Consider the following 9127-nt stretch of genomic DNA (forward strand, 5'->3'; position numbering starts at 1 on the left):
CCCCAGCACAGTGCCTTATGTTCGGTGGGCACCTACTGAATGACTGCAGATTCCTCTTACTTAAAAAGAAGGCATCAGAGACACCCCTCAGGGCAGAATCAGTGGAAGGTGACCATGCATTGGTATCCAGTGCACCTGAGACCAGCGTAAGTGATACTTCAGGTCTTCCTGCTTCCCGCCCCCCTTTTTAAAAATTTTCTACCTGGTTGCTGCACCTTTTCTCCTGGCACCCAGTTATGGGAGCCCCAAGGTAGTGATTTCCTTACTCGCTTCCTTGCTACTCTTCTCGTTGTATTCTCTTTAGTCCATATTTCTCCCATTCTGTTGAGGCTTTTGGGTTGGCACTGGAGTTGGGTTGTAGATAGCAGTGCTATTTGGCTTGGCCTTCATATTCACAGAGATTCAAATTAGACTCTCATGTTATTTCCAAATGAGAGGTACGCTGACAAATCAGAACGATGCTCACTTTGCAGCTTATACTGTAATGTAGTAACCCAGTTTGGGCATTTCTCCTGTTTTTTTTTTCTTCGTTTTTTGAAGGTCTCAGAAATCGGAATTGGCCTGGCCCTTTCTCAGCTTCTGAGAAGCTTAACTTTCTGTTTCCTCTCTTCTGCCTCTTTTTGCTTTCTCTCCTGCTTCTGATTCATGCCCACCAGTGGAAGGCACGGTTGTTTCTCTTCAGGAAACCCTCAGTGCCAGAGTCTGCACCTTGAACATTAAGAAGTTCTCTCCTCCTTGGCCATGTGCCGCTAGTTTTGAAAAGATAGAGATCACTTAACGTAGCAGAAGAGTAGTGTCTGGTCACTTATCAGAGCTCATTTACAGGCTCTGACTGGGCAAAACCAAGCAGGAGTGAACTACTGCTGTTACCCTCAGCGATGTGTAGCCCAGCACTGCTTGTGCCAGTCGGGTGAGCTCAGAGGAGCTCCTACTCTCCTCAGAAGGAGCTGGTACTGGCTGGCAGAGCAAGTGAGATCTGATTAGGCCGCCTGATAGCTGTGAATTTTTTGAATGCTGGAAAAACAAGAGTGTTTAAACAATAGCATCTCACTGAAGGCACAACTGTTCAAAATCTGGGAAGAATGTTCAGATGACTCTATAACATTGACTACAACACTGGTCATCGTCTGATTTGTTCTTCAAATCTGAGGAAAGCCAGAAGTTCTGGGCACAGCATGTTCCACCCTCTACCAGGGCCATAATGGAAAATAATACTTGTAATGAAAAATTGCCCTGTCTGAGGTAGTATTATTATTTTTTTTAATTTTTATTTATTTATTTATTTATGGCTGTGTTGGGTCTTCGCCTCTGCGCGAGGGCCCCCCCCCCAGCTGTGGCAAGCGGGGGCCACTCCTCATCGCGGTGCGCGGGCCTCTCACTATCGCGGCCTCTCATTGCGGGGCACAGGCTCCAGACGCGCAGGCTCAGCAGCCGTGGCTCACGGGCCCAGTCACTCCGCGGCATGTGAGGTCCTCCCAGACCAGGGCTCGAACCCGTGAGCCCTGCACCGGCAGGCGGACTCTCAACCACTGCGCCACCAGGGAAGCCCTGAGGTAGTATTATTGAGAATTATCTCTGGTAGTATAATTATGGCTAAGTTACCTACATAATTTCTTATTGTTTTACTCTCTCTTTGCTGTTTATAAAACATGTGCCAGGTTATGATACTGGGATTTAAGGATGTGCCAGAGGTCAGGAGGAAGCTGTGTTTAGGGAAATCATATCATTGGCTAACTATAACATTCTTTTGTGTTTCTCAATGGCAATACAGTGTTCTGATCATTTTATTGGGAAAATGAGACAGTAACTCATTCTCAACCAATGTTTATCCTTTTTTCCTGAAAAGATAGTGTTTAATACCAATGAGTTCAAAATCTGAGTTTTGCCTTTAAACACAGTTCTTTTCACTGATGAATTCAACAGTCATTTTTAGAAAATTCCAGAAATCACTCTAAATTTGTTTACATTGTACTATAGACTGTAGACTGACTCAATGGACCCAGTAAATTAATCTCAAAATAATTAAACTGAAGTCTTTTTAATTTTAAATATAATTTTAGATTTAAATGTAATTTTAGATCTAAAATATAATTTTAGATCTAAATCTAGATTTAGATTTTAGATTTAGATTTATAATTTTAGATTTAGATTTAGTTGCAAAATACAAAGGGTTCCTGTGTACACTTCAGCCAGTTTCCCGTAATGCTAACATCTTCTATAACCAAGATACATTTGTCAAAACAAAGAAATTAACATTGGTATATTACTGTTCTCAGAACTACAGAATTTTGCAAACTTCACCAATTGCCCACTAATGTCTTTTTACTGCTTCAGGATCCGATCCGGGATACCACACTTAATCTAATGAGCTCTTTTTGAAGGGGTGTTCAGGAGTGGAGGGAAATGTGTAAAACAAAATCGTTTTCCATTCTGTTGAAAATTGAACAAAATGTATGAGAAGGTTTCAGTATATGACAAATTGCCTTGAGCCCAGTAGCCCCCTGCTCTGTGGCTGCTGCCTGGGTGTCAGCACCTGCCCCACCTTGACTCTCTGAGGTGATGGTGTCCAAATTTGTGGCCATGACCTACTGCAGCATATGACTGATTCAGGCGCATGCCTAAAGCATGGCGTCTGCTCTCATAGCCCTGGGCCTCACCACCCATTGTACTAAGTGTAAGCTTCTGGAGAGCAAGGGAACCCTCCCGTTGCTCTGCAGTCCCTCGGAGATGTGGTAAAACTCAGTGGTTAGCAGCAGGGCTGTGTTCTCAGACGCCTGGCTTTAAACCCTACCTCTACTTTGTGACTTTCAACAGGGGGTTTAACTTACCTAAGTTTCCATTTTCTCATTCTTTTTTTCCCCCTATTTTTTTCATTCTTATTTTGCAAAGAGGAAATGAAAGTTGTAGTGAGGTTTAAATTTTACAATCTTTAGAGATCATATAGAGGAGTACAGAGTAAGCACTTAGTAAATGTTACCTGTTATAATCACTGTGTTCCAGAAATAGTGGGTGGATCAATCTCCCAGCTGGGTGGTTAAGAAGCAAACAAGACTCAATGCGAGACGCGAAAGTCATTTCAGGAAATCAAACTTTTATTTATTGGCTAGAAGAGAATTAGAGTTCTAAGGAAGACTTTTTTTTTTTTTTAACATCTTTATTGGAGTATAACTGCTTTACAGTGGTGTGTTAGTTTCTGCTTTATAACAAAGTGAATCAGTTATACATATACATATGTTTCCATATGTCTTCCCTCTTACGTCTCCCTCCCTCCCACCCTCCCTATCCCACCCCTCTAGGTGGTCACAAAGCACCGAGCTTAAGGAAGACTATTGCATTAATGAAAGAAATATGAAACTTGGGAATAGAATTCCAGAAAACAAAGAAAATGCAATTTTTCACTACTGAAAATCGTGGGGCAAAGGTCATGCTAATCCTCTCTGTATGGGTCCAGTTTTAATCTATTTGTAGCTGAAGTAAGCACAGTTCTCATCACCATTTTAAGTTTAGCTCACATTTAAGCAATGAATAAACGAGAAACATATTCTACTTTGTAGAGGCTAATTTCATGATAATCATCACAAGTACTGTAAGTAGGTTTCTAAAGAAAAAAGGCTTATTGTATAATAACTTTTATAATAACCTGGAGCTTATATAGTGTTCTGTGTTTTTCAGAGACTGTTCATAGTCATTTTTTTCACATGATCCTGGAATTAAAGGAGGGTATAGGAATTATGATCCACATTTTGCTGAGAGGGAAGCTCATGGGGAAGAAAGCCTATCAGGAAAGGCCTCATAGAGGAAGTGAAACTTGAGAGACGTGAGGGGAGTTCCACAGGTAGATGAGGGGGTTCCCTACAGAGGTGCAGCAGAAGGTAGGGCATGGTGGCAGAGGAGAGGGGAGTATACTGAGGCACCAAATACTTCAATACAGATAAGGGGAGCAGTGTGGAGGCAGGGCTTCATATGCCGGGCTAGGAGTTTGGACTTTATTCTCTGTCAGTGAGTTGCTCTGAGGCAAAGGAGAGAAACATGGTCAGATTTCAGTTTAGGAAAATCACTACAGCAGTAGTATAGAAGATAAACTCGAAAGATCTTTAGCAGATAGGTTCAAGAGAGCTGATATTTTCTAACCCTATTGGTCGTGAGATCTCAGGTCCCAGATGTGGTGACTGTGAGCAAGAGCAGGCAGCAGGTTCGCACCAGCAGCACGATACTGCCTGCAACAAAAGCACAAGATTTAGATGTGCAAACCACTGGTTCCTGCCCTGGCTTTGTCAGATCTGCAAATTTTCCTGGAGCATTACCATTTGATTTCCTTTGGCTTACTTATGTTTGATAGGAGTATTTGTAAGGCACCACCTCTGCATATGTTGATTAATATAAAAGGAGTACTTCTTTTTTTTTTTTTTAACATTTTTATTGGAGTAAAATTGCTTTACAATGGTGTGTTAGTTTCTGCTTTATAACAAAGTGCATCAGTTATACATATACATATATCCCCATATCTCTTCCCTCTTGAGTCTCCCTCCCTCCCACCCTGCCTATCCCACCCTTCTAGCTGGTCACAAAGCACAGAGCTGATCTCCCTGTGCTATGCGACTGCTTCCTACTAGCTATCTATTTTACATTTGGTAGTGTATCTATGTCCATAGATACACTACCGCTCTCTCACTTTGTCCCAGCTTACCCTTGCCCCTCCCTGTGTCCTCAAGTCCATTCTCTAGTAGGTCTGTGTCTTTATTCCCGTCTTGCCCCTAGGTTCTTCATGATCCTTTTTTTTTTAGATTCCATATATATGTGTTAGCATATGGTATTTGTTTTTCTCTTTCAGACTTATTTCACTCTGTATGACAGACTCTAGGTCCATCCACCTCACTACAAATAACTCAATTTCGTTTCTTTTTATGGCTGAGTAATATTCCATTGTATATATGTGCCACATCTTCTTTATCCATTCATCTGTCGATGGACACTTAGGTTGCTTCCATGTCCTGGCTATTGTAAATAGAGCTGCAATGAACATTGTGGTACATGACTCTTTTTGAATTATGGTTTTCTCAGGGTATATGCCCAGGAGTGGGATTGCTGGGTCGGATGGTAGTTCTATTTTTAGTTTTTTAAGGAACCTCCATACTGTTCTCCATAGTGGCTGTATCAATTTACATTCCCACCAACAGTGCAGGAGGGTTCCCTTTTCCAAAGGAGTACTTCTGACAGCAATCAGGACTTGGGAATGAAGACAAACACGAAGCTATCACAGGCTGGTCTCAGAATCATATCCAGGGATGGGGGGGTAGAGGCAGCCTAGGCTATGTAGCGCGGTGGATATGGAAATTTTAGAGTCCAATTCTGAGCCGTTTTATCATAATTAGTTATTTTTCCATATTTTATTGTCTCCCTGGAAAGCAGAGTGCCCCCTAAGTTTTATACAGAGATCGTAAGTTTAGTATTGTATTTTACTCGCTTGAAATCAGGTGGGAAACAAAACCCGAAATGTCCACTAGTTCTGTATGGATGGTTTGTTTATTCTGTTTGAAGTGCAGACAGCTGACTTCCTGCCAGGGAAAGAACAGGGCATGATAGATGTGGGACAGTAAAGTGAGCAGATGGAATGCTTTGCTTTTAGCAAGCTGGACGGGCTCACCTCAGGATCTGAACTTCCTGTACCTAACACAGGAAACCCAAAGAAATGCACGGGAACCCTTCCCTCCTGATTCTTGCCCTGTCGATTTTGTGTCAGGACCACCATGATCTTCTGAGTGACACTGTAGCATTTATTAAGAGAGAACAGATCACCAAAATGACCACTTTCAGTGTTGACCAGTCACATGCCCAAGAAGCCTGTCATCTTATCAACAACAAAAACCAATCTTCTAATGTGATACAAAAGGGTAAAGAAAGGCCCGAGTAGGGACTGGCCAGGAAAAATCCGACGCTGATAGAATGACGGCAATGCAAGTTTGTTTATAATTTCTCTAGGAGGCAGAAAAAAGTGTTTTATACAGTAGCTTGTTTTCTAGAAAGTCAACTGTAAATGTAATTTTTGTAAATGGAATTTTACTTTAAATACACTTCAAGAGTTGGCCATTTAAAGTATTCTTTTGGAGAACCTCCTTGTGATCATTTTTTATGCTTCATAGGTTTGTATTTTTTATGCTCTCCACCCATCCCAATTTTTTTTTTTTTTTTTAGAAATTCACGTTCTTTTTTATTTATTTATTTATGACTGTGTTGAGTCTTCGTTTCTGTGCGAGGGCTTTCTCTAGTTGCGGCAAGTGGGGACCACTCTTCATCACGGTGCGCCGGCCTCTCACCATCGCGGCCTCTCTTGTTGCGGAGCACAGGCTCCAGACGCGCAGGCTCAGTAATTGTGGCTCACGGGCCCAGTTGCTCCGTGGCATGTGGGATCTTCCCAGACCAGGGCTCGAACCCGTGTCCCCTGCATTGGCAGGCAGATTCTCAACCACTGCGCCACCAGGGAAGCCCCATCCCAATTTTTTTAAAGCAACAATCACTTGTAATTTTCTTACAAGGTAAATAAATTGGTCTTTCCTTTCTGAAATAATTTCTTTGATTATTGTTGTTATTTTTCTTGAGGGAAAAGCAAAGTTTGTTGTTAAATTCTTCTGATTTCTTATTTGTCTTCATTTTTTTTTCATTTCCTAGAATGAGCAAATGGTGAGAAGCCTAGGAATTTATTGACTTTGACTTTGTTATCAAGGCATAACCCTAAGAGAATGAGGAAAGCGCCAACCACCCCCCCAACCCTGGAGAATTATTGCATTAAATAATCTATTACAGCATAGCACTTTAATGGAAAATTATCTGATTAGTTTTTCTCCTGGCAGTGAGAAAAATGGGAGTTTTAATGGGAGTGTAGGAAAGAAGGAGTAATCTTAGAATCTGGGGCACCATCCCAGGAGGACAGTCTTAAATAAAGAAAAAGTTCCAGGCTGCCAAGAAGTTGCAAAAGGGATTCTGAATGCCTGGGAAATATGGTGGAGAAGCGGCTCAGTGTTGAAGAAAAGGAAAATGGGAAAGCAGAAATAAAGCAAACTTGGATTCCTGCATAATTTAGTTTAGGGAAGACTGAATTTTCTTGGCATATTTAATTTTAGTGGTTGCCAATCATTTGAGAAGAAAGAGAGACCTGAAGAGAGACCTATTCCTTCCAATATTTATTGATCACCGATACAGACCAGGCACTTTGCTCATTTTCAGTCATAGAAAGTGGAACAAGATAGTCTTGTCCTCAAAGAGTTTACTTTCTAAAAGGAAAGATAGGCTGAAAGAAAAAAGTGGTAAACAAAAATATTTTTTCAAGTTGTGGTATGTGCAATGAAGAACACAAAACATACTTTTTATATTTCTTGTTTTCTGTTCTTCAGTTTTACTGCCCTGCAAAATTTATGGTAAAACAGAAATAAGTTGGCAATGACTGCCATCTTCATAATTTACATAATCAACTACTGTTGGCTTAGATCCTCTGTAAGTTAGGGCCTATGTAAGAAATTCCATGTAGGATTTCCAGGGATAACATTATGACACTCGCAGAATCTTTTGATATTCTGTAGACTCGACATTGTAAGCACTGAGGAGCTCCTCAGAGCCAATTCTAATAATTAAGTTGGTGAGGTTGACTGCTGCCTGTGAGGTTTATATTAAGACCAACTTTCAGGGACTTCCCTGGTGGTCCAGTGGTTAAGACTCCGTGCTTCCAATGCAAGGGACGTGGGTTTAATCCCTGGCTGGGGAACTATGATTCCACATACTGCGCAGTGCGGCCAAAAAATAAAAATAAATTAAAAAAAAAAAAACTTAAAAAAAAAAAAGACCTACTTTCTGTTTGCTAGCCCCACCACCAACAATGCCCATCCTTTGGCCAATTTCCAGAAATTTCAGGGTTGAGAATTCTAATAGACTGTCCTGAAGGAGCGGAAAACAGAGAGAGGTGTTTAGTCATATACTGGTGACAAGCAAGAGAGAGAGAAATAAGGAATATACCCATAGCCTCAGAAAAAAGCAAACAAGAAAACTGACTGACAATGTTCCATGTAGGAGAGTGAACTCACAACAGTTCCAGATCAGTAACCAAGGTAAAGAGAAGAGGCAGAGTGGGGAAGAGAATTCCTCCTAAACTGAAGGGTAGAGTGTGGGGAGCCACTGTGGTCCCCGCTTGCTCAGCTGTTAGAGGGGACTGAAATATATACTATGGTAGGCTGCAGGCACAGTCCTAAACATCCGTTTATGCGTGTGATTACTAAAGCCATTAGAAGTAGGAAGTAGGAAGATGACTTAATGTCATTTTTATATTGGAAGGATAATTGTGCTGTAGTTGATAGAATGCTGAGGGACAGCATCCTTCTGGGAGAACACATCCTCCACCATCATTCTAAAGTATTCCTGGTCAGGTGGTTTGACCCAAGGATGGCTATGTGATCCAGGCTCAGTCAATCAGAGTATTTTATCTCCCTAGTCACCGTGATTGGCTCATGAAAGAGTATGTGATATAAGTTATACCAGTCAGAAGTCTTTCTGGGTATTTCAGCAGCTATCCAGAAAAATACCCTTCTCTAGGATCACAGGCTTTAAGAACTCTAGAGGTCTGGGACAGCCAGTAGTTCATCTTTCGGCCACATGGAGTCAACGTGAGGGTGAAGCCCAGCAGAGGCAAACGATGGATAGGGAGTGGGGAAAGAGAGGTCCTAACTGATACTATTGATATATCCATTCTAAGAGATTCTTGTGTGGGTGAAGCTGAGTAGAAGGCCAGGTTGCTAGTAGTCTCTGAGGATGGGGCAATCAGGGTTGTGGCTCACTATAGAACCAGTTGTCCTTGTCAGGAAGAGCTAAGCTCTCCCAGGAAATCTACAGTGGAAGGGGACTGATGATAGCAAGTACCAGGATGGGACTGTTTGAAGCTACTTGCCTTTGCGTAACTTCAAGATTAGTGTATACCAGCCCACTCTCCTCGAAGCTTTCCTGTGTCCCCCACTGCCTTATGTCAACCAGAATTACTCTATTCACCTGGGAAAGTTTGTGAAGAAGAAATAGGAAGACCAAGATAGCATCCAAGTCCAATATAATTAGTCTACTTATCTTTCTCACACATCAGACTTTAAGATGT

General features: G+C 41.7%; 1 non-coding gene across 1 annotated transcript; it reads right to left on the reverse strand.

The window, feature by feature from the left end:
• Positions 1 to 3379: 3379 nt before the first annotated feature.
• LOC118901360 lies at positions 3380 to 3483 on the reverse strand. The gene has a single exon (XR_005021339.1). It is a non-coding gene; the product is annotated as a U6 spliceosomal RNA (small nuclear RNA).
• Between the last annotated feature and the right edge of the window lie 5644 nt (positions 3484 to 9127).

Source organism: Balaenoptera musculus, chromosome 9 (genome assembly GCF_009873245.2).
Source record: "Balaenoptera musculus isolate JJ_BM4_2016_0621 chromosome 9, mBalMus1.pri.v3, whole genome shotgun sequence".
Lineage (NCBI taxonomy): Eukaryota > Metazoa > Chordata > Mammalia > Artiodactyla > Balaenopteridae > Balaenoptera > Balaenoptera musculus.